Here is a 26,274-nt window from a genome sequence, read left to right as displayed (position 1 = left end):
GGAAAAGTGTCCCACTTTCCTCAGCTGGCTACTTCTAACAATCAGATGCCTGTATGAAGACATTCCTCTGTCTTGTAAATGGACAGACTTGGGACATGGATTTTTGATTGTAATTATCTGAAGCTGAGAAAGCCATCTGGGCCAGGAAGATGTGTCATTAGAACATACGGTTCAACTAACACCAAGCTGCAGACATGGAGGTAAGCGTGGCTTAGTGCCATTCCGAGTACCTTTGAGTGTCATTACTGCTGCTCCATGGCAAACTGGACCAAATGCTGAGAGAAAGCCACCCTGTTGGCTTGTGGAGGCATAAAGAAACAATGCTGGTGCAGAAGTTGAGTGGCATTTTGTAACTCAAGCTGTACAGGGGGCAATTGTGTGATAGGAAAGAAAAGCATAGAGGATTAGGCCAAGGAAAGAGCTTGGTGATATTTAGCCTAAAATATGTCTTATGAGATTCTGCTATTGTTTATCCACTCAGATCCTTCCAAAGCTCCAAATCTTAATGATGGTAATCCTTGTAAGTGATGATTCTGCAGTGTATCTTATTCAGTGTGTCTTATTCATTGACTTTGGGGTAGACTCAAAGTCCTTACTTTTATCGAGGACTCATGATATAGAATAGAGTCAATATATGGGTTTGAAGAGCAGATTTGAATTTTGAATTATTGCTCTGCTAGTTAGAAGATGCATATGTCGGTTAAGTAACTAAACCTCAGTTTCTTCATCCATAAAATGGAGAAAATAATACCTACCCTGCAAGATTGTCATAAAGATTTGAACAAGGAAACAGGAGCTTACTCAAACTCATGTTCATTGAGTCGGTGATGCCATCCAAACATCTCATCCTCTGTCATCCCCTTCTCCTCCCACCTTCAGTCTTTCCCAGCATCAGGGCCTTTTCAAAAGAGTCAGTTCTTTTGCATCTTATAATATGATGTTATCAACTATAATCACTATGTTATATATTAGATCCCCAAACCTTATTCATCATATAGCTGAAAATTTTTACCCTTTGTACCAACCTCTCCCTATTTCTCCTGTCTCCTAGATCCTAGAAACCACTTTTCTACTCTTTGTTTTTGTGAATTCAACCTTTTAGACTCCATATATAAGTGATATTATGCACTATTTATCTTTCTCTATTTTCTATTTCATTTAGTATAATGCCCTTCAGATTCATTCATGTTGTTGCAAATGACAATATTTTCTCCTTTTTAAAGCTGAATAATATTTCATAGTGTAGACATACCACATTTTCTTTATCCATTCATTTCTCAACAGATGCAGATTATTCCCTTACCTTGGCTGTTATGAATGATGCTGCTGTAAACATGGAGTACAATTACCTCTTTGAGACAATGGTTTTATTTAATTTGGATATATATCCAGAAGTGGAATTGCTGGATCATATGGTGGTTCCATTTTTAATCTCTTAAGGAAACTTCACATGTGTTCCCTACTGGTTGAACCAGCTTACATTCCCACCAACAGTTCACAGTTTCCCTTTGCTCCATATCTTCACCAATACTTGTTAGTCCTCATCTTTTTGATAACAGCCATTCTAACAGGTGTGAGATGACATCTCATTCGGTTTTGATTTGCATTTCCTTAACACTTGTTATGATGAGTACCTTTTCATGTACCTGCTGGCCATCTGTATGCCTTCTTTGGAAAAAATGCCTATTCAGATTCTCTGTCCATTTTTTAATTGGGCTATTTATCATTTGGCTCTTGAGTTGCATAAGTTCCATATGCATTTTGGATAGTAATCCCTTATCAAATACGTGGCTTGCAAATATTTTCTCCTATTTCATAGGTTTCCTTTTCCTTTTGTTGACAGTCTCCTTTGCTTTGCAGAAACCTTTTAATTTGATGTAGTATCACTTGTTATTTTTATTTTTGTTGCCTTTGCTTTTTCAATTTTTCAAATTCAAAAAAAGCATTGCCAAGATCAACGTCAAGGAGTTTATCCCTTATGGTTTCTCCCAGGAGTTTCATAGTTTCAGGTCTAATGTTCAGATCTTTAATCTGTCTTGAATTGATTTTGGGGTACGATATAAGATGTGTGCTTAGTCGCTCAGCCTTGTCTGACTCTTTGCGACCCAATGGACTGTAGCCTAACAGGCTCCTCTGTCCATGGGGATCCTCCAGGCAAGAACGGGAGTGGATTGCTGTGCCCTTCTCCAGGGGAGCTTCCCAACCCAGGGGTTGAACCCAGATGTCCCCCATTACAGGCAGATTCTTTACCAACTGAGCCACCGGGGAAGCCCAAGAAAACTAGACTGGGTACCCTATCCCTTCTCCAAGGGATCTCCTTGAACCAGGAATCAAACCAGGGTCTCCTGCATTGTAGGCAGATTCTAGAAAAAGAAAGAGCTGTCGCTCAGTTGTGTCTGACTCTTTGCGACCTACCAGGCTCCTCTGTCCATGGGATTTTCCAGGCAAGAATACTGGAGTGGGTTACCATTTCCTTCTCCAGGAGATCTTCCCGACCCAGGGATTGAATCCCGGTCTCCCGCACTGTAGGCAGACACTTTACCGTCTGAGCCACCAGGGAGGGAAGTCCAGGCAGATTCTAATATGGGTCCAATTTCATTCCTTTGACAGTGGCTGTCCAGTTTCCCCAACACTATTTATTGAAGAGACTATCCTTTCCCATAGTATTTTCTTAGCTCTTCTGTCAAATTAATTGAACATACATGCATGCGTTTACTTTTGGCTCTCTAATCTGTGCCACTGATCTATGTGTCTGCTTTTCCTCAGACACTGCTTTGCTTCCTGTGGCCTTTAATAAACCCTGAAGTCAGGGATTGTGAAGCCTCCTGCTTTGTTCTTCTTTGTAAAAGTTTCTTTGGCTATTTGGGAAATTTTGCAGTTCCATACAAATTTTAGAAGTCTTTTTTAAAAAATTTATTTTTTATTGAAGGATAATTGCTTTACAGAATTTTGCTGTCACATTGAACCTGTAGATTGCTTTGGGTAGCATATACATTTTTACAATATTAATTCTTTCAAACCATGACCAGAAAATATCTTTCCTGTTTATTTATATCCTGTTCAACTTCTCTCATCAATGCCTTATGGTTTTCAGTGTACATATCTTACATCATACCCAAAAATCGAGGAGAAGGGCGGCAGAGGATGAGATGGTTAGGTAGCATGGCCAATTCAATAGACATGAATTTGAGCAAATTCTGTGAGTAGAGGACAGAGGAGCCTGCCACGCTGCAGTTCAGGGGGTTGCCAAGAGTTGGACACAACTTACTGATTGAACAACACAACAACAACAACTTTGGGTTTAGTTTGTTCTTATTCTACTTCCTGAGGTATAAAGCTGTTGCTTATTTGAGACCTTCCTTTTTTCTTAATGTAGCCATTTAACACTATAAAATTCCCTTTAGAACTTCTTTTGTTGAATCCCAGCAAGCACTGCATCAGACATTGTGCTAGGTACTTCCTACCCATTTCACTTATTATTCTTCACAGTACTTTGAGGAATTTATTATTGTTATTTATTATTATCATTTTACAGATGCGAAGACTAGGTTTCAGAGAGGTTTAGCAACTTGCTCATGGTCACACAGTTAATAATCAGTGGAGTCAAGATACAACCTCAAGGATGTCTTACTCCTAAATCTGTACTCTTAAAATGTCTTCAGTACTGATTCAATAAAACGCATTGGAAGTGGAAAACAAAAACAAAAAAAAATCACATAAATTTTATTATGCTGTGTTTCCACTTTCATTTGTCTCAAGATATCTTTTAATTTCTTTGTTGACTCATCAGTTGTTCAGAAGCAATATTGTTTAATCTCTACATATTTGTGAATTTTCCAGTTTTCTTCTTGAGGTTGATTTCTAGCTTCACACCACTGGTGGCTGGAGAAGATGCTTGATATGATTTCAATCTTAAATTTACTGGCTTGTTTTGTAGCCTAGCATATCATCTATCCTGGAGAATGTTCCGTGGGTGCTTGAGAAGAATATGCATTCAGCTACTACTGAATGGAATGTTTCTGTACATGGCTGTTAGGTCCATCTGGTATATGTATTTCAAGTCCAATCATAATTTCAGCTTTCAATAAGTTAGTTTTCTTGGGGAAGCAAAAGCACTATCCTATATACTTTGAGGACTTTTTTCCTCTTAGCATATGGGAGTTTATTTGTGTTCCTTTCTCTATTGCTTCCAACCTCATCTCATAACTTGGGGACCACATTCAGAAGACCAAATGTTCTGATTTGGGAGTCAATTTTAAAGCATAGAACAGAAGGAAGCATATTCTTAAAGTTTTTATGAATATATCTATATGTCTTAACGGAGAAGGCAATGGCAACCCACTCCAGTACTCTTGCCTGGGGAATCCCATGGACAGAGGAGCCTGGTAGGCTACAGTCCATGGGGTTGTGAAGAGTTGGACACGACTGAGCGACTTTACTTTCACTTCTCACTTTCATGCACTGGAGAAGAAAATGGCAACCCACTCCAGTGTTCTTGGCTGGAGAATCCCAGGGATGAGAGCATGGTGGGCTGCTGTCTAGGGGGTTGCACAGGGTCAGATACGAGTGATGTGACTTAGCAGCAGCATATGTCTTAAAGTTTGTATGACTATGTCTATATGTCTAAATCACAATTACATTTGCAAATGGCACAAGAACCACAGGTGTTTATATATTTTATTGATTTTCCTCAGCTGTTAAAAATATTTTTAAAAATCTAGTTGCTACCAAAGGACCAGTTCTAAAAATAAAGCCCAGCTTAAACTAAAGATGAAGCTATTAACATTTGTCCTGCAGCCTGTAAGACTCTAATGAGTCCCTTTCCAGCATTAGTGAACTTAAACCTTAACCGAAATGGGGCTGCAAACCCACTGGGGCTTCCCCTGTCCTGTTGTTCATTAAAAGTTTCCCTGGAGATGGCTTGATTAAACTGTTCCATCACAGGTTCTTAGATGACGACAGAGTAAACAGGATGCAAACACAACACTTCATAAAAGACTTGGAATATTTTATAGAAGCAAAATGCTTCAGATAGAAGCCACACAAGAGATGTTTAGTGATGGAGACAGGGCAATGGCATGCACTGATGCTCTACAGCAGGCTTTCTCAACTCAAGTCTATTGGCATTTGGAGCCAGATAATTCTTCACTGTAGAAGGCTGTCCTGTAGGGTGTTTAGAATACTCTGGCCAGATGCCAATAGCAATCTCCTCCCAGTTGTGGCAACCAAAGATGCCTCCAGACTTTCCAAAATGTCCCCTGGGGTTCAAAAACTCCCCCTGGATGAGAACCACTGTTCTAGAGACAGTCAAGCCTGGTTCAATTCCCCCTCTGCCATTTTCCAACTGTGTGACCTTGAGCAAGGATTTGACCTCTCTGAGCCAATTGCACTTTCAATTGTATTGGGTTGTTGTGAGGATTAAATTAGATAATGAATGCAAAGCATTTACTATAATGTCTGGTAAATACTCTTCACTAAGTGGTAGTTTGGTAGTTACATTATCATTAACTACTTTGACTTTCTAAAATGTTTCAAGCAAACAGGCCAGACTCTAGCTCCTTCTCTGCATGAGCCCAATTATCAGGCACTTGGTCCAGACAGAGTAAACAAACAAGCAGAGCGGCCAAAAGAACCTCCTCCAGGAAATGCACTGTTACTGCCCCCAGATCAAAGCAGCGTCTTCTAGGATCAGGCTTGCTGATAAGACCTGGACACACGTGATTTATTACTGGGATTCCTAAGAATGGATGCAAACCAAATGCAAAATCAAGTTGCCTGTCAATAAAGCAAAAAATGATTTCATTAGTGACCAAAGTGCCTCAATGGCCATCAGATTTGGCCCCCAAAAGCATTTCCAGCCACATCTTTTGCTTCATTTAAAAAATTTTTTATTTACCTATTTATTTTTATTTTTGGCTGTGCTGGGTCTACACTGCTGTGCATGGGCTTTCCCTGGCTGCGGTGAGCCGGGGCTCCTCTGCTTTAAGGTGAGTGCGTTTCTCACTGTACTGGCTTCTCTTGTTACAGAGCACAGGTTCTAGGTATGCGGCTTCAGTAGCTGTGGCTCATGGCCTAGCTGCTCCTGCACACGTGGGGTCTTCCTGGACTAGGGATCGAACGCGAGTCACCTGCATCAGCAGACAGATTTTCAACCACTGGACCACCAGGGGAGCCCTGCTTCATTTTGATTGGGGTTTCTAAAACCTCTCATTTACATGTGCACATCGTCACCTCTGCAGGACTGTGACAGACGGCAGACTCCATGAGGGAAAGGGCTCTGCTCACTGCTGTGTTTCCAGTGACAAGGACAGTGCCCATTTCAGAGAAGGATCCAGTAAATACCTATTGAACGAAGGTATTTCCCTCCAACCAGCATTTATGTTCTCAGCAACTTGAGCACTGCCCTTTCACACACTCCAGCAGGAAAGAGTTGGCTGGGAGTCTTTTATCCTCAGCCTCTAAATTGCCTATAATCTTTACAGAGCTTTAAGGGCTGCTCCTTATTCTTTCAGACATTAAAGCAAAGAGGGGAGGGATGGTTTGCCTCTGGGAGGCTGATCTGGTAGAAAGACAAAGTGTTTTGGTGACTGACTGATCCCAGCCCCAACATTTATTGCGTGTGTGACCTTGGACAAGTTAATTCATCACATTAAAACTTGCTTTCTGGGACTTCTTGATAGTCCAGTGGTTAAGACTCCATGCTTCCAATGTGAGGGGTGCAGGTTCCATCACTGGTCAGGGAACTAAGATCCCATATGCCACGTGGCATGGCAAAAGTGAAAGTGAAGTCGCTCAGTCGTGTCTGACCCCCAGTGACCCCGTGGACTGCAGCCCACCAGGCTCCTCCATTCATGGGATTTTCCAGGCAAGAGTACTGGAATGGGTTGCCATTTCCTTCTCCAATGCATGAAAGTGAAAAGAGAAAGTGAGGTCACTCAGTCCTGTCTGACCCCTAGCGACCCCATGGACTGCAGCCCACCAGGCTCCTCTGTTCATGGGATTTTCCAGGCAAGAACACTGGAGTGGGGTGCCATTTAAAAAACAAAAGAAAACAAAACACTCGATTTCCTCTTCTGTTAAAACTGAGGATGATGGGAGCAGCCCCAAAGGTTGTGGCAGCAATTGAGATGAATGCTCACCTGGTGGCTAATAGTTACTGAACGCTGGCCATAAGTGTACACTGCCTGGTGTGGTCCTTTGACTACCATACGAGTTAGTACTCTTATCATCCCCATTTTGCATATAATAAAACTGAGGCACTGTCTTAGCAAGCCACAAAGCCTTTATCTGATCCCAGAACTTTCTGACTATCCAACACCCTTTCCACAAGGCCTAGTATGTGGGAAACACTCAGTATTTATTGAATGAAGGAATTAATTAATTAAGGAAAAGAAGGTCAAACTCAAGCCTGCTTAGTAACTCTTCATGTGAGAAAAACATCTTCATATTCACTAGCAATTAGTATCCCATCTACTTCAACCAACACCCGCTGAGATGTTAAACCTAGTAGAAAAGAAAATGCTTATGCGTAAAATGGAATAGAGGCTTTCTGAAGACAATAGACATTTTAGATACAGTCAGGTTCAAGGGAGTTGCTTTTAGGAAAATAATTTGACTCTGCAAATGAATGTTTAGCTATCCTCTTGTCAGAAAGTAAGCACTCCCTGACTGCTATAGTTTCCCCAAAGTGTTCTCATTTCATTCAAGTCTGGAAAGGACAGAAGAGCCGAGTTACAGCCGAGGTGGGCACGGCCCCCGTGAGAGATCTGGACCCCCTGGGTGTAGATGCCACCGTTGCGCTGGCCACCTCCTGAGGACCCTCTGCCATAGCACAGGATACAGCACATTTGTCCAGTCCCTGCCTGCACCTCGCCACTTTAGTTTGATTCTACACATCACATAAGCCCAAACACAGGACCTGAGCAGTGAGTCATATGATTCTGGAAGGAGTGGGGCATTTCATTACTTCCAACCTGCCAGAGACAGAATTGAGCTCTCAATACACTTGGTGCCTGGCAACCTGGAGCTACTTATGTTTAGGACTCAGTCTCAAGTCAGAACTTGCAGAAAGGAGAACCCAGAGATTGCAAAGGGGCAACTTTCAGATTATTTGGTTTGCCCCTCAAATTATTTAAAATTTTTAAATTAGTAATCACCCATTAAAAACTGGAATAATAGCATTAAATTCTGGCTTCTTCTGAAAAAATCCTTGGCTCTAATAATGCAGGACCTGGATATCATTTAACAATGAAGGCTGACACTGTGTCATTTTTCTCTCTTCTGATCTTTTTCTCAGCCTGCTTCATTCATTTACCCTGAAGATATCTGAATTTGTAGTCCTTCCTAAAGCCATCACAGGAAATAATAACAATAATGGTTCCTCACATTTACCAAACACTCTGCACAGCCTCACTTGATTCTGACCACAGCACTGTGAGAGGGTTATGACTAGTATCTCTGCTTTGTAAATGAGTAATCAAGGCTCAGAGAGGTTCGGTCACTTGCTCGGGGTGACACAGCTGGAATCAAACGGTGCCTCTCTGGTTCCAGAAGCCACTTCCTTCCCTAACACTGAACCGCTTTGCTTGGGAAACAACAGCAAAGCTGCCCCATCCTCTGTGCGGGCCTTCTCCCATGAAGACAGATCCTCGTTAGAAGCGGTTTGGGGGTTAAGAAACCCACAAGTTAGCTCCATAACATGTTGCTGATGGAAATCCCAATGTGGTTAATATACTTAATGCTTGGTGAGCTGAGGCTACCCAGCATCTGTATCAGACTACTGCTACCCACTTAAATGATGGGGAGCTTTCTTAATTGACTGAAGAGCCCTCACAAGGGGAAGAATCAGTTGGGAGGCCCCCAAGTGACTGAAAAGGGTGAGGCAAGGGGGTTTCTGGGGTCACCAGCACCCTAAAGGCCCGTGACCCCTGCTGACCTCACCCCATCCCCTCCTACAGACCCTGCTCCTGCCCACCTGCCTCCCTGCCTCACCACTCCCACTGAGGAGAGGCTGCCCGGAAGTGAGACTTTAAGGTGTGTTTGTACACACTGCTAGAAACCTCACAGATGGGCAGATGGGAGCAAGGAGTTCTTTAAAAAACAAAACACACCTCAACTACTTGGCAAGCTCAGTGTGAAAAGGAGAGACAGGTTCTATGAAGATGCAAGGGAAAACCCTCCTCAGAGTCACACCACTTCCTGGGAGCCAGATCACCATGCCTCTTGCTAAAGATGCTATCAGCACATCACAGTCACCCAAGACTCACACAAAGGATCAGACTGCCCCAGACAGCTTCTTCTTAATACCTTCTCTTCCCCTCAAACCCAGGCGGGCTCTCATAGTCCTCAGGATGCGATCAGAACTCCCTGATAGCCTTATCTCTGTTCTCATGACTTCCCTAAGTGCGTTCTACCCTCCAGTTCCTCTGAAGAACCTGCTGTCTTATTTCTTCGGTTGGAAGGCGTCCTGTCTAGTATTTCCTGAAGTGATTTCCTTCCTTGTTGCCCCACTGCTGCCACCCCCAACCCTTCACCTGGCTAAGTCCTACTCATTTTCCACACTCATACTTAATGTCCAGCCCTATGTAGAGACTCCCCTACCCTCAGTACCTCACACTCAGGCCACAACAAAAGCATATCAGGGATGCCTCCAGTCCCATGGACTCCTACAGCTGTGGCTTCTTCATGCTGGGTACTTATCACACCACACTTTCTTTTTTTTAAAGATTTTTCTTGATGTGGACCATTTTTAAAGTCTTCATTGAATCTGGTACAATATCATTTCTGTTTTATGCTTTGGTATTTTGGCTACGAGGCATGTGAGATATTAGCTCCCCCACCAGGTATCAAACCCATACCCCCTGCATTGGAAGGTAAAGTTTTAACCACTGGGCCACCAGGGTAGTACCTGCATTTTCTTTTATGACTCTCCCACTATACCGTGAACTCTGGGGGAACATTTCAATTCACTGTTGCATCCCAGTACCCATCACAGTTCCAGCAGACCAAAGACGCTTGAGAAGCATTTGAGGAAGGAATCTGTGAACAGGAGGAAGGTTCTCCACTCTCTGTTCCCAAATGACCCCACCCCACAGAACCTCAGTAGCATGCAACCTATAGAATAGTAGAGACTCAGTATTTCCTGCTTTTCTCAACCCAGGCCATGGCCTCTCCCTCTAGGGAGCCACTCTACCTGACTTCATCACATAGAAGCTGAGAGCATGAGCTCTGGAGAGTTAAGTCTCTGGCTTCAAACCCCTTTGTGCTACTTCCTCCCGTGGGAGCTTAGCAAAGTCACTCCACTTCTCTGTCTCAGCTTCCTAAAATAGGGTTTGCTGTGTAGTTTGAGGATTAGATGAAATAGCATTCACAGCCTTTAAGAGAACACTTGGCACACAGTAGGCACTCAGTGATGCTATTTATGAGCATGCCTCTTCTCTCCTGTGAGAGCTGGTCTCGACACTTCATCAGCTCCATAGTGGGGGAGCTAACACATGCTTGGACCAACTTGTCATGACTCTCCTGTACTTCCCTTGGTCGGTTTAGTGTTTCTGTGGTGTTTGCCCTGATGGATTGCATAATCCCCGAAGGTCAAGAACCACTCCCATTTGTATCACGGCTGCTGTAGTAACCCTGCATGAGAGCTGGAGAACCACACAGCTTGATTGATTGCACATCTGGGTGATCCTTGTCTCCTGAAGGCTGATGCCTTAGATGGATGGCATGCCGCCCAGCACGCATGCCCTAAACATGAAGGCAGGAGAAGACGTCACTGCCCCCAGCAAACTGCCACGGCACAGAAGAAGGGGGTGACTCTTCTTATCAAAAGATGTATGCACACGTGGTGGTTACATCATAGCCCATGGCTGAAATGATTCAGAAAATCCTACAAATGTCTTTTGAAAATCCTGATTTGAAGCTGTCAGTTTGTCCTTGTATAAACATTTTTTTCTTAGAACAACCAGAAAATTTGTTTTAAAACACTAATGTTCTCATGTTTCTTTCTCCCTTTTCTCTCTCTCACACACACAGTTTAAAACTCCTGCTTTCAGAATCAACTGAAAGACTTACCACGACCTTCAGCATCAGTGCTGCTCCTGCCTACCTCCTCAGGGCTAGCCTTGACCTGCTCCCTGGGCTCTGGCCATGAAGGACATTCTGTAGCTATTACACAGGCCAAGTACCTCCTTGCCTCTGGGGCAGTATACACAGTGTTCTTCTGCCCAAAACACTGCCCTTCCATACCCATCTGCTCACCTAGACAACTCCCCCCATCCCTCCTGAGCTCAAACATCACCGTCTCAGAAAGTACTTCCCTAACCCAAATGTAAATTTGGTCTCCCTGTTATTCTCTCTGAGGACTCCATCTTTTCTCACATTACTTAGCACATCTTATAATTATTTGTGTGTGTGTTTGCTTAACACTGACCTTTCCTACCCAAAGCTAAGTTCTGAAATGGGCAGGACCATGACTGTCTGCCATCGCAGGTTTATCCCGGGTGGTCCCCCAGTGCCAGACACATGGTGAACTCCCAATCTACTATTTTATTGTCTTTATCAACTTCCTTACATTAAAGTCCAGAGCAGGTTTTATGCGCATCTTGATAACTGGAGATAATCTTTTTCAGTTTTTCTCTCCCAATAGACTTCATGTATTGAAAGATAGCGGGTAGCAAACTCTACATATTAAGTCATAATTAACTTACTTTATCACCATACTCATCAAAGGAGTGCATAACTGTTAATTAAAGCTTCTAATTAGTAGCAGTGGACAAAGAAGATGGCATTCTTGACGTAATTACGGCCAAATCAAAGAAACAGTAGCTCCAGAAGATCTGTTTGGGCTACAAAGTCCTTCATGCCCCACCTCCTACAAGCCAGTCTTCCTGACAATTGCCACATGCCCTTGTCCTGCCAAGTAACTAAGTTCAGGTCGAGGGAACATCATTTATTTCCCTGTCTAGACTAGACATAATTTTTAGTGTGCTGCTTCCTTCATCTTCACCTGCTTGAACTCCTACTCATCCAAAAAGCTCAAGGGTCCCCTCCGCCAGGAAGCATTTCCCCACTCCAGTAACAGGTAGGCACTCCAAAGGTACATTTCCACAGTGGAAAGTAAAAGTTGCTCAGGTGTATCTGACTCTTTGCGACCCCATGGACTGCAGCCTGCCAGGCTCCTCTGTCCATGGAATTCTCCAGGCAGGAATACTGAAGTGTGTACCCATTTCCTTCTCCAGGGGATCTTCCCGCACCCAGGGATCGAGCCTGGCTCTCCTGCATTGCAAGCAGATTCTCTACTGTCTGAGCCACGAGGGAAGCCCCTCATTTCCACAGTACCCCGACCCTGCTTACAGCTGGCCTCTTATCATACTGTCTGTAACTTGCCCACCTCATACTTTAGACCTGAGAACATTAAGGTACTCCTAATGTTCCACACAGTATTTGGCAAATAGCAGATGTTTGATAAAAGGAGAGAAGGAAATAAGGAAGGAAGAAAGAAAAGGAAAAGAGAGTTTGTGGCTTCTAGTCTTGGGGGGAAAAGATAAGATCTTTAGGGAAAATTCCATCATTTTAATGGAAAGAAATGACATAATTGAAAATCAAAACCAATTAGTATATGATTAAGGCAGAGATCTGATAACATTAATTAGGGTTGTAGCAGTCCAGAATATTTTTTCTGGGAAATCTGAGACAAAGAAAGTAAGACAAACTTCTGAAGTTTTTTAAAAAAAAGCACAGCATGAACACAGGGGAGATTCACTGCTTAGGAAGTCTTTATGTGTCAGTAAGGAATAGAGAGGGGCACAGTGAGCCTCCCCTTTGACAGCAACATCTTCCCTGAACAAAATGTGATATGCGGAGAGATGCTTACCAGGACGCTAATCTCAAACGAAAGCAATTTAACGTCAAGGGCCTTCTCAGACTGCTCCAAACTCAGGTCTCCAAATAGCTATGCACAGCGCAAAACAAAAATTCATATTCTCCATTACTGATCTTTTGGCCCCTCTAGCTATCCACAGACCCACTCAAGGAGGGCAAGACTGGCTCATTTCTGACACACACTGGGATTTGTGGCCATTGATTTTGGTGCTGACTTAGCATCATATTTCTAAGTAGATGGTACGTGGGCTCTCCCACCATGGTCTTATTCTACCTGTCTCTGCAGGGAGAAAGCCAGGAATACTGGCTCCATTCACTGATAAAGAAATAGAAGCCTCAAGGCAGGGTATCGGCCACTCTCCGCATCAGAAGCCCTTGTTCTACCTAACGAGCCGTTCTGTGAGGGCGTCCTCAGTGCTGGGGAGGATGTTCAGTTTCCTTTAGTTCAGTTTGGCAGTCATTTTGGCATCATCATCCTCATTACTAACACTTACTGACATCGTATTAAATGCCTGGCACCGTGTCTTATCATCTCTTTTCATCTACACATTAGTCATTTCGGGTAGGTCCCTTTTACTTACAATGTTGCACTTTATATAATTGGAAACCAAGGTACATAGATCATACACCATTCACCCAAACGAGATTTTAAACTCAGATCTTTCCGACTTAACCACTGGGCACTATTGTTGAAATCACTATAATACCACTGGGTTTCTCTCCTGTAGCCCTGTGCTTGCTTAAGTTTTCCATCTGATCATCTCACTTACTGCTTCCTACAATCACAGGGATGGGCAAACCATGGTCTACACCTCAGTCACTTCCTGTGTGTGTAAATAGGGTTTTATTGGAATACAGGCTCATTCATTTATGTATTGTCTACAGGTACTTCCATGCTGCAATGGCAGAGTTAAATAGTTGTAATAGAGACCTCCAGAGATGCAGATATTTGCTATCTGACCCTTGATGGAAATAGTTTGCTGACTTCTGATGCAATAGATAAGACCAACACTATGCCAAAAGGTGAACTTTTATTATCTCATTCAACATACACAATTGTGTGCACATGTGCACACAAGCACACAGAGGGTACTCTACATGCTACAGATAAGGAAACTGAGGCTCAGAAAGCTCATAACTAATAAATGATAGGGTGGAATTCAAACCCAGGCTGTCAGGCTTCAGAGCCTATACACCTAACCATATGCTACAGCTATTGACTATGTGCTGGGCACTGCAGAGGTACTGGTCATGCATGTTAAGCAGGATATGGACCCCAAAGGAGCCCCAGTGAGGAAGGAGATGGTGGCAGCCCCACTGATGAATGCCCGGATGGAGGAAAGTGGGGCTGGGGCTATGGGAACCCCAGGGATGTGCATTTGCTCATGCTGGCGGCAGATGGGACACACAGAGGAGGCTGGTGGCAAGTGACGCTGTCCTTTCTGACAAGGGGACTGTTCCCCAAACCTGCTGACATTTGCTTGGCCAAGTGATTTCCTAATAGTCTTTATCTTAAGTAATAATTTCAAAGTGATTTGGCTGCTCTAGCCAGCCTGCTCCTGGATTTCTAAGATAGCAGCATTGTAGGAAATGGGTTTTGTTTTAGCTATTTATCTATATGCAAAGGAGAAAAAGCTCATCTCGTCTTTGGAGTATCTGCCCCTATATCATGTAGACCTGGAAAATACGAAAGTGGCCTGGAGTGCAGGAGTCATCTCTATGCCCCCTGACAGAGCCATGGGCTTCCGCACACGGACCTGAAAGTGGGTCACCCAGACAAACGTTTGCAGGGCAGGGAACTCGTGACCTCACTGCTGGTGCGCTGCATGGTGGCATCACCTGAGCTTGGAGGGATTTTTGTCTTTAGCTGAAACTCAGTTTGCATCCTTGAGGCACGCCACCAAGGAGTTCTGATTCTTTTTTCAGAAACATCACAGAAATATGTTATCCCCCCACTTGATGTGGTAGTGGTCTTCAATGGAACATCATGTCCCCCGTTTCCGTCGGCCCCCCTTCCACACACACCGTTTCTCTTATCTGGGTTAAAGAACTCACATCTCTTCAACCAGTTTTATTGTGATATTTCCCCAATCACATCAGAATTATCTTTTCTCCTAGAGGTTAGACCTGAAACCTTAGATTTGAAAAATATTTACAGTGAATATTCTGATGATAGATTTTTCTTAGAGCTCAAGACTATGAACAAGGCCACGACTTACAATGAGATGACATATTTTATGTACTAAGTAATGATAACGACACGTTGCACGGGGTGTCCCTTTTGGCCATGGTTTACTGGGAAATTCACACTAAAGTTAGTGCTCAGTTTTCCTCCTCTTTCCTATCTTTGGCCTCCTATCTTCTGTTAGTTACTATTGCTTTTGGTTTTATAATACCCGCTTTTTATGGTAAACTGTCACAAGCATTCACTTCTATATCAGTCAGTTCTCACAACCACAGGCACAGTAGGTAGGAGAGGAATACATACGTTTGATAGATTAAATACACCTGTTTTGATAGATGGGCGTTTGAGCAGCATGACTGGTGAGTGATGCAAATCTTCGTTGTTTCTCACACCTTGATAATAATGATGGTGGTGATGATGCTGAAGGTACTAATGCTAGGAATGATAACAGGAGCCAAATGGATTAAGGGCTTATGGCCTGATGGGTAACTTTCCTGAATGCTGTACAAGTATGATTTCATTTAAACTTTACAGCCAACTTATGAAGTAAAGTTATTAGCCATGTATTACAGATGGAGAAACCAAAGCACAGAGAGGTTAAATAATCTACCCTAAGTCATAGATTCAGAAAATGGCAGAGCCAGCATTAAAACTGAGGCAGTCCATTTTCAAAATGTATGCCCTTGTCCACCATGCTATACTATCTAAATGATCAGACCACTCTAAAAAGACTCACATCTGGTATTTCAGATGAGGAGAGTCATCCGCAGCAGCTCTGCCCTGTGAGGCTGTGGATCTCACCCTAGAGCCTCTCCAGGTGAGCTCTGGGGAGCCGCCGTCCTCATCCGCTCCCGAGCACAGCTGTGTTTCTGGCTCCCTCTTCCCGTCCCTGTGCTCTGGGTGCTTCTCCAGCAAGCCAGGCTCAACACAGAACCAGTGTGGATGGTGCAGGGTGGCCCGGGCCTGGCTTCAGATCATGTCATTTGTATAAAGGTCTCTGTTCAAGCAAGACAAGGGCAGGGGATGGAAGTGGGGCCATTGCTGGACAATGTTCAGCCCAGAAAATGGGAAAGGAGGCAGGAAGGGAGCCAAGAGGTCTGCCGGCTGATTCTTTCTATCCCTATTACGTGCCAGACACTTCATTACGTAAGCCAAATATTCTTTTCATGCTAAAATGAGGAAATTGGGCTCAAAGAGATCATGTGACTTACTCTAGGTCATTCAACAAGTATAGGTTGTTGCGAATAACTATGGGTTATTTGCGAATAGGTTGCGAATACTTCATTATGAAAAAGGTCTCACTAAATAACTATCTGTATTCAGTCCCAGGAGATGGAATGCCACCTCACTCCTGCGGCCTGTGTTATACGTGGGGACATGGGGAGAGGGCGGGAGCCCTAGTGGCTGGAGTCTGGGGCACACATGGGGCTCTGGGAAGCTCTAAGCAGGATGGGATAAGTGAATTCAAGCTGCTTCTCTCTGGGTGGGGCAGGCTTGGAGATTCCGGGGACTGCAGGTGACTAAGCGTGAGCACCCCCGGGCCCGGGGAAAGTGGTCTGCCCAGCTCGATGCTTTTCTCTGTCTCCTGCCCTTAGGGGTAGGGAGGAAGCCTGGGCTGGTGCTGACTGGGTGACTGCCTGGTTCTCTCTGTTCACATGCCCTTCCCCTTGCAAGAAGGAAGGGAGAGAAGGAGGAGGAAGAGGAAGGCAGAGAAGGAAAGGAGAAAGAAAGAGGAGAAGGGAAGATATGTAAATGCAACATTTTATCCTTTGTGATTTGACCAATTATCAGTAAGTCACAGAGCATCCTTGTCATCAGGCCAACATCGTGGGTCCACCAAGTGAGAGGCAATGAAAGGTATCCTCGCTGGCCTGTGATGTGCACGGGAGGCAGATGGGGTGTCAGAACTAGCACTGGCAGGGACGGTATGGGAGGGTCAGACAGGGACACTGATACCAGCAACGGTCTGAGGCAGTCAGTGAGGAGGAAGTGAACAACAAAAAGCCATGGAGACGTCCCCAGCCTCACAGAGAATACCCAAACCAGGGGAGACGTCTGGCAGCATATTCTCTTCAAGTTTACTGTTTTTACTTGACTGTATTCCTTAGTGTTGCTTGAGATTTGCCGCAGCTCCCAGCAGGGACCCTCACACCCTGGGATTTTGTCCTCTGACCTCTGTCTGTGCAGGTAGGGACCCAATGCATCATGGTAGTCATAGTAACAATGAGAGCAGTGGCAGCTGCTGATTTGAGCACCTTTTGCTCGGCTGGGAATTGAGGGCTGGACTCTTTAACAGCACAGGAATCTTGCGCCTCGGCACACTGCTGGCTGCCCCCGCGTTCTCGGTTCATCTGCGGATAGATCAGACCATAAACTTCCCCCCTTCCCTTCTCCTTGTGAAAATTCTGCAGTGCAGGCAGGGATCCAGAAGCCAGAAAGCCTTCACTGCAGCTGCCTGCCAAGGCGTTGCGGTACCGGGGAGGGTGGAGCGCTGCGGAGTCTGGGGCCTGACAACTGTCTGTTGTGTGTGTGTGTGTCGGGGAGTGGGCATCCGCGAGTCCATGCTGTCAGCCACATCAGCTGGTCTTCGCCTGAAGTGCCTTTGGTGGGCGCTGGACTTCCTCTAGCCCCACGGGATGCTCCCTGGTCCCAAAAGTTTCAGGTCCCTTTGGCCATATCAGACCACACTCTTGGTAAACCTCTCCCCTCCCTTCCAGTTTCCTCATTTGCAGAATGGGAGGGATACTGCCTGGTCTTGCCAGTACTTGGTGTGAGGCCAAAATGGACCCGTATATCTGGAAACCCTTTGAAAACTTTAGCATTTCTATTCAAGGCCAAAGGGTTGTTGGCATCATTCTTATTTCTAGTATTAATACTAGAATTTTAATCAGCCAAATGCATTTGGCTGGTTTACACGGGAATATAGGTCTCTTTTGAATGGGAAGACTTTGACTGTTTTATTCATAACAGCATCAGACAATTGACAGAATGAGATTACCAACTGCAAGCTCAGACTGATTAAGAAGGCGGCGGGTGCCACAAAACCAAAGAAGGTGTTGCTGACACAGGGAAGGCGCTTCCCGCCTTCTCTGGCTGTAACTGACCCCCCCCCAACCCCATCTGAAACAGGAAGTAGGGACAGCTCCACAGTGAAAAAGAACCTAGATTCAGCCTAAGCCAACCCCTTACTCCACAAATGAATCTACTCAAAGAATGCAAATCATCGTTGCCCAGCTTATTGCTGGCTTTCCTGGACTTAAGCAGATGGAGAAGAGGATTGAGACATAACCACTCAACCCTGTGCCTGCACTTCCATCTGACACGAAGTTACTCCTCTGATGACAAATACAAAACGCTAAAGATTCTTCTGCATGTCTGTGCAGGCAGCTCCCCAGTGTCCAGCCCCAGGAACAGTACATCAAATTCTTTAAAAGTCCAAAGAGCATAACCTTAAAAATGGTAAGAAAATGTCCCCAGTGATGTAGTGAAATAGAAATGCAGTGAGAGACTCGATCAGGAAAGCTTTCTGGAAAAAAGTCAAAACGCTGATAAAACTATAGATATGTGTATCACTCTCTCCTTTATGAGAAGAAGCTGGAAGAAGTGACTGACAATTGCATCTGAAGCTAGCAAAACTTCTACCCTGGAGACAGTAACCTGGAGGCGACCTTCCAGATGTACCAGCAGAAGCAGCCAGTGCCTCTAGCTGGAGAATGTGTGGACCAGAGATCTGTCGACCTGCAGGGCAGGTACCCTAAAGTTTGCAAGAGAGGCAACTCCAAGAGATACTGAGTTATCATCCTTGACACTAAACAGCCAAAGGAATGAATCACTGACCCACAAGCTCTTCTTAAAGATGCAAGGGAGAATGAGAAGGGACTGGAGAGAAAGAAAAGAAAAGGAGAAGGGGACAAGGATGAGGAAGAAGAGTGTAATACAGACAGTGCAAGAGAGCTGGGGAAGGGATAGAGAGGGAGCTGGAGGAGGAGACGTGCAGGAGAAAACAGAAATGAAGGACAAGGGTGAAGACAGAGAGGGAACTGAAAGGAGAGAGGAGAGGGAACCAAGGAGGAAGGTTTCGCTGGATTTGTAGCGTTTTCTTTCTGAAGCTAGGCTGGGGGTTAACGGTGATTGCTGTGTTGACTATACTCTCCTCTGTGCTGTTCTGCATGCCTGAAACATTTTACAATATAAAAAAGGAAGAGAAGTGAGAAGAAACAGAATAAGAATAAGGAAGTGGTAGATGGCAACTCTGGGCTTCACTGATGGTTCTGTGGTAAAGAATCTACCTGCTAATGCAAGAGGCATGGGTTTGATCCCTGGGTCAGGAAGATCCCCTGGAGAAGGAAATGGCAACCCACTCCAGTGTTATTGGGAATATCTCATGGACAGAGGAGCCTGGTGCGCTACAGTCCCTGGGGCCACAAAAGAGTCAGACACGACTTAGGGGCTAAACAACAGCAACAAAGACGGCAACCTTAACTTCCCTGCTTCCTTTGACAAATGCAGTCTGTGGGCTGGAGTAGCAGAAGGGGAGCAGGAAGCTGATCTCTTCCACTAGGTCTGTTCTAAACGAGGTGCCAGATGCTGAACCAGACGCCATCCCTCCATCTCACTGCTGCCCTGGAGAACAAAGGCCGAAGCCCTGGCATCCTGGTCCGCTTCTGCCTTCAGCACGGCATCAGTTCCACAATGCCTTCAGCTGTTCAGTGGTGCCTCAACAGCTCAACAGACCTTCCCTGGGCTCCTGCTCTGTGCCAGGGACCTTCCTGGGGCCCGGGATACAAACCAGTGACTCTGCATTCTCAAGGACTTTACAGGGAGACGAGAACTGCTCAGAGCCTAAGTTTCCCCATCTGTACAATGAAAGAGTTTATCTCAGTGGTTTTCAAACTGGGCTTACTTGGAACCCTAGGGTTCCAGGGCACGGCTCAGAGTAACTGGGGGAGCACTGCATCCCACATTTGTCTAGAATAGTGTGACTTTATTCTGTTTTAGATGTTGGGATTGGGTTCCAGCTTGGATTTGGAAATCTGATTCCAGGGCTAGAGATTTGAAAACCACTGAATGAGATGCTCCTCAAAGTGTCAAATTTTAAAGTTTTCTGCGCTATTTCTAAGGTTGTATGACTCTAAGAATTCATTTACTCATTCATTCAAAAAATATTTATTGAGGTTCCTCAATAAAAGGGACAGAGACACTCAACAAATAATCACATTAATAGAATAGGGGACAGCCGCACAGAGGGACATGGAGGATGGAGAGGAGGTGAGGGGAGGCCTCCAGGAGAACACACCATTGGACCTGAGGCTTGATGGGCAGAGAGGCCAGCCTCAGAGAGACCTGGGGAAGAGGGGCCCAGACAAAGGAGACGGCCAGTGCAAAGGTCAGATAATAAGAATGAATGTGGCATATCCAGGGCCAGCAAGGAGAAAAGTGGTCTGAGAGGAGATGGGGTCAGGAAGGCAGACACAGCAAGACAATGCAGGTTCTAGCAGATTCTGTAAAGATTTGAGATTTAATTTAAATTCGGCAGGCTACCTTTGGAGCGTTTCAAAGAAGGGCCTGATGTGACCTGATTAAATTTTATAAAAATGGCTCTGGCTGCTGTGCAGAAAATGGATGGTAAAGGAGGCACGTATGGAGACCTCTCTTTTGGTGGCACAGATGGGAGATGATGGAGACCTGGCCTAAATAGCAGAAATTGTGAGAAAAGGTCAGACAGGGCACAATGAGAAGTGAGAAAAGGATTCCATGATCACCACAGATCTACTATCTCTTTAGAGTCCAGATATATGAGGCCTCAAACTGGTCCTTCAGTGCCTAATTCTGCCTCCAAGTACTCCTATGCTTAGTCATTCCAGATGGTAAAAGACAGTTTCCGTCGACTTCTTATCCATTTGAGGGTAAGTGTAGAATAAGACAGACCCTAAGTATTTACTGCCCTCTTTTCCTTTTGGAGAAAGCTGGTGAGGCAATTTTCAAATTGGAAAGACAAGCAAAGGCTTGGATCACAAACATTAACTCTTATTTCAGATAGGTATGCAGTAATGCTTACCAACAGATTTGCCAAGCAACTAACTGGATACAGATGGAAGAGAATGGAAACTTTGATGGGAAGAACCACAAGACCCAGAGGTGAGAGATCAGATCCCACAAACTCAGCCCTGTGTCTCCTACACTGGAGGATGTAAAGGGAGTGTAAGACCCTTTAAGGATGCATCCTCCAGCTGAGGAAACACGACCAATACATAAAATGGTTAGACAGCCGGCTGGCTAAATGGAGTGTATGTGTGTGTGTGTGGGTGTGTGTGTGGCGGTGGTGGTGGGTTCACGAGGTCTCCATTAGAGTGGGTTCCAGTCCCACCCCTGTGACTTAGGACAAGCCATCTAACTCTTCCAGGTCTGATTCCTCCTCTTGGAAACAGGGGCAATGCTTTTGAACAGTGTAAGGAGGGATTACATGGGTTTGAAAATGCTTTGTGAGTTGTAAAGTGTGGTATAAACAGTAAGAATTATTATTACTGATTCTGAATACAGAAGGAGAAAGGAAATGGCAGCATGTAGGCAAACTGGAGCTTTCTCTGAAAAACAGAAACATAATCAAGTGCCCTTGCTCAAACCCACCAATGACTCCGCACTGCCTAAAGCCAGGGGTGGCCAACTGTACCCTACTCCTTAGGCCAAATCTGTTCCATTGCCTATCTTGTACATTTAAGTTTTACAGGAATAGAGACACAGCCATTTGTTGACATATTGCCTACAACTGCTTTCTTGCCACAATGGCAGAGTTTGAATAGTTGCAGCAGAAAGCTTATGGCTGGTGAAGCTAAAAAGATTTACTATCTGGCCTTTTATGGAAAAAAAAAACAACCTGCTGACTCCTGGAGCAAAGGACAAAGTCCAAACCCCATTTGAAACATAAAGCACCTTCGGAGCACCCTGATACAGCAGCATTTGAGTACACGAAATGAATCAAGTGTCCTCCTCGAGTCAACCCCGTCTGTACCACTTCCCAGGGACTGATTCCACATAACACGGCATTATCAGGTCCCTTCTTAGTGCTATGATAGGGCTTAGGTCTTATTCTTCTTTATAATCTCCACAGTGTTTATCATAGTGTCAAGATCATAACAGATTGTCAATAAAGTTTAACCGAATTGAAAGTGAGTCATAGACAGAGCAAGCATAATCTACTAAGGGACACAGTTTATTCATCACAGAAAACTATTGAAAATATATCATTGATAATATATCATTGAAAAGAAAAAGGAAGCAAGTTAATTCATTTGCTCTTAATTAGTTACACAAATATTTATTCCACACGTGCATGCTAAGTCACTTTAGCCATGTCTGACTCTATGCAAGACTATGGACTGTAGCCCTCCAGGCTCCTCTGTCCATGGGATTCTCCAAGCAAGAAAACTGAAGTGGGTTGCTGTGCTCTCCTCCAGGAGATCTTCCCCACCCAGGGATCAAACCCGCAGTTCTTATGTCTTCTGCATTGGCAGGTGGGTTCTTTACCACTAGCACCACCTGTACTAACTACAAAACTACCCGAAGCTAAGGCAAATGAAAGCAATATGGGGTTATATTCATTCCTTTGACAAGAATTTACCTAGCACTTGTTCTCTGTCAAGCTGGTGGTAGGAGTTCAAGTGGACTGTGACCACTTTCCTTTGTAGTCTAATTGAGGAGACTGAATGTCATCAGATAGTAACTGTACAGGGAGACATATGAAATATAAACTTGGTACAGAGAGATGGACAGAATTCCTGGGAATGCCATCCTTGTGTATTCTCTCTTATAAATTCACCTACAGCTTACTCTCCCACAAGAAAGTGGATGGGCCCACATTAATTATATGATATCAGAGTCTCCAGTTGGTTTCTGTGTTAAAAGCTAACAACTGATCATTTTATATGGATTATCTCAGGTAATCCTCACAACCACTCTATGTGGTATCATGAAGGCCAATCACTTATTTCAGATCAACAGTCAGAAAGCAGAAGATTCTAGTCAAAATCAATCAGAATGAAACTTATGCACCTAAGCCTTCACTGTCTAGCCTAAATACATGCCAGAGAAGAGACCTCGGAGTCTTTTTCAGAGAAAGTCTAAAATTGAAGATCTACGGAGATAGGACTAAGTGTCTCTGTACTTACTGACACCAATTTCATAGGAACATCTGATATGGTTTGTGTCAGTAAGTCAATAATCAAGAGAAGAGAGAATGAAGCATTGAAAAGGTCTGCAATGACCCCCAGCCACCTTAGGGAACAATTCTGGACCTTGGCCAGGATATCCAGTAAACCCTAACTGCCAAAGCCCAGGCAACTCCCTATCAATTAAGGGTGAGCTAGGAGCCTGAGACCTGAGGGCTACGGAGGCCTTTCCCTTTAGCCAGCTATCCTCCTTGGGACACGTCTGTGCAGGGGTCATGGTGCGCATGGCGGGCAAAAGATGCTAAGTCGTGTCCAACTCTGCGAGACCCCGTAGACTGCAGTCTGCAGGCCTCTTTGTCCATGGGATTTTCCAGGCAAGAATATTGGAGAGGTTGCCATTCCCTTCTCCAATGTAAATATGCAGTTTTTTAAAGGTGGAAATGTTTATATTTGCTAAGCTTCCTAGGTCATGTCTAGGACACAAGAGTTTTCACTCTTGCGAAAGCTTAATTGTTCACATTGTCACTTTCAGTTTTTCATTCTTTGCCTGTACGAAATGTAGTAATAAAATAAATAAGCCTCCAATTAAAATAAATAAATTTAAAAAAAAAACAAATACGCACATAGAAAACGCCCAATCTTGAATAAGTAGCATAGTGAGAATGAGATACAATTTCTCTCCCATTTAATTAGTAATGAGGAAAAACATCATCAGAAACTGACCAAACAGTGACAAAGAGGCTCTGGTGAAAAGGCTTTCTCATGAAGCCAACAGTAGGGCTGCCCACTGGTAGAACTTTCTGGAAAGAAAAGAGGTAATAACAATGAAATGTAAAATGCCTTTAATCCACGAACTCTTCTTTCACAAATTTATTCCAAGAAAATAATTAGACAAGTGCTCCAAAGTTCACAGAGAGAAAAATGTTATTTATAGGATTATTAATAATATCAAATATTTAGAAACAACCTAAATATCCACAAAAGGATATTATTTGAATAGATCATGCTGTAACTAGACAACAGAGTGCTATTAGCCTACTTAAATGATGGTGCGAATCTATGTGCCATAATGTGGAAATTTCTCCATGTTGTTTATTGAAGAAAAAAAAAAAGGCTTCCTACAAATCCGCATGGATACAATGTGCCTGCTATGACTGCAAATGTTGCACAGCAGAGTGCCTAGAATGCACTTCACTAAACGATTGGTGCATAGTGGCTCTTTCTGATAGTGAGATATCAGGTGATTTTTCCTTCCTTTTTTTATCTACACTATTTGATTTTTTGCAATGAACCTACAATGCTTTAAAAATACAAAACTTTTTAAAGATTAAAATAAAACATGTCAGGGATGTATACATTTCCTAGAGGAAAAGCAGGGTGAAAACCAGAATAGCGGCTGACTTCCAGAAGGAAAATGTGAAAGGACTGACAGCCTAACAAGATTAGTCCTTTCCCAGTTCTGGAGAAGGCAGGAAACCCCAGTGGTTAGGAGCTGACGCCCCAGGGCCGGTCCTTGGGTTCACAGGGTAAATGACTTGCGACAAATTACTTAACCTCCTGTGCCTCGGTTTCCTCATTTACTAAAGGCATGACGGACAGTGCCTGCCTCTAAGGCTGTCATGAAAATTATTAAGGACAAAAATAAATGGACACCTATGACAATGCCTGGCACACAGCCAGAGTTCAGTAGATATTAGCTCTTATGAAAACCAGCTTCAGAAAATCGTAGCCTAAGTGATCTGTGACCTGAGCTCTGTGATGAGGACTTTGCATGCATGGTCTCATTACTTCTCCCATCAGACCCACATAAATGCAGTGTCTATGCTCTATCTCATCTCCATTTTACAGATGAAAACCATGAGGTTAGGAGAGAATAAATACTGTCCCAAATCCTTCAGCCAGGAAGGGACAAGGATCTGAGCCCAGAATGTGAGGAGTAATTCTAGAACCTCATGACGGGTTGACAACTTGTTCGCATTAGATGAACCCTTTCTTCTTTCAGGACCTGCCACCACCTGCACCAGCCTCACTAGGTTAGCTGGCCCTCTCAGGGTAGCTGGGATCTGGGAAAGCCAAAATCACTATCAGCATCATCTAGCAATTCCTGGGAAGAGCAGAACACTGAGAATCAAGGCTTAAGCTGCACCCACAAAATGGGTGCCCCCAGCAGCATGGAGAACATCTTGGGAGCAAAGCACCCATGCTTAGTGAAGCCAGAGGTTTTGATCTTTATGATAAGGCTGAGTGCCACAGACAGAATATTCCCTCAAAGACACCTAAATACGGATGGACTATTTTATCACTCTCATAGTCTTTTAAAATCCTTTGTTCAACACACAAAGGCTTCACACTTGCCTCATTTCACCTCATACTTGAAGCAAACAGACTCACTTGCCCTGGACAGGCCAGGGCACAGTCCCCTGCATCTCGAAGACCTGCACAGGTCTTCAAACTCTGTATTCAAATCACTACCCTGAATACCGGGAAGATCCCAAGAGGACAAAATCATCACCTTTTGGGTAAGAAGCCAGACTTTGGAATCACAGACTCCTGGATTTACCTCTCAGCTCCTCCACTGGGTACTTAATATCTCTGAGCCTCAGTTTCCTCATCAGTCCACAGGGGATCATAAAACCTCACAGTTTTGTTCTAAGGATTAATGAGATAATGCAGTATTGGGAAAGCAGTAAACTCAGAGTTTAAGAGCACAGACTCTGGTGCCGGACTATTTAAGTTCAGACCTTGGCTCTGTCACAAGCTGTGTGTCCTTGGGCCCCAGCATATTCAAACTGTAAAATGGGGTTATAAGAATATCCACCTCTGTAGGGTAGGGAATGAATGAGCTATGGCTTTGAAAGTGCTTAGAACAGCACCTGGTGCATTAGTGAGTACTTGATAAACAAGGGTTGTAATGAAATGCAAGTCAAACCCACAGCATGGTAAAAATAAATGGTAACTGTTATTACTACAAGGTACACTTGCCATGGAGAATTTTATGTACATTTATCTCCTAGAAAGCAATTAAAAATGAAAAAACTGGGTGAA

The 26,274-nt window shown here is 44.1% G+C and overlaps 1 protein-coding gene across 2 annotated transcripts in view; it reads right to left on the bottom strand.

Moving 5' to 3' along the window:
• DOCK2 (dedicator of cytokinesis 2) overlaps window positions 1-26,274 on the bottom strand; it is a 457,600-nt gene that overhangs the window by 182,937 nt on the left and 248,389 nt on the right. The window lies entirely within an intron of this gene.

The sequence above is a fragment of the Bos taurus genome, chromosome 20 (genome assembly GCF_002263795.3).
Source record: "Bos taurus isolate L1 Dominette 01449 registration number 42190680 breed Hereford chromosome 20, ARS-UCD2.0, whole genome shotgun sequence".
Classification (NCBI taxonomy): domain Eukaryota; kingdom Metazoa; phylum Chordata; class Mammalia; order Artiodactyla; family Bovidae; genus Bos; species Bos taurus.
Note: the sequence above shows the minus strand (reverse complement) of the source record. Positions and strands in the feature narration are given on the sequence as shown.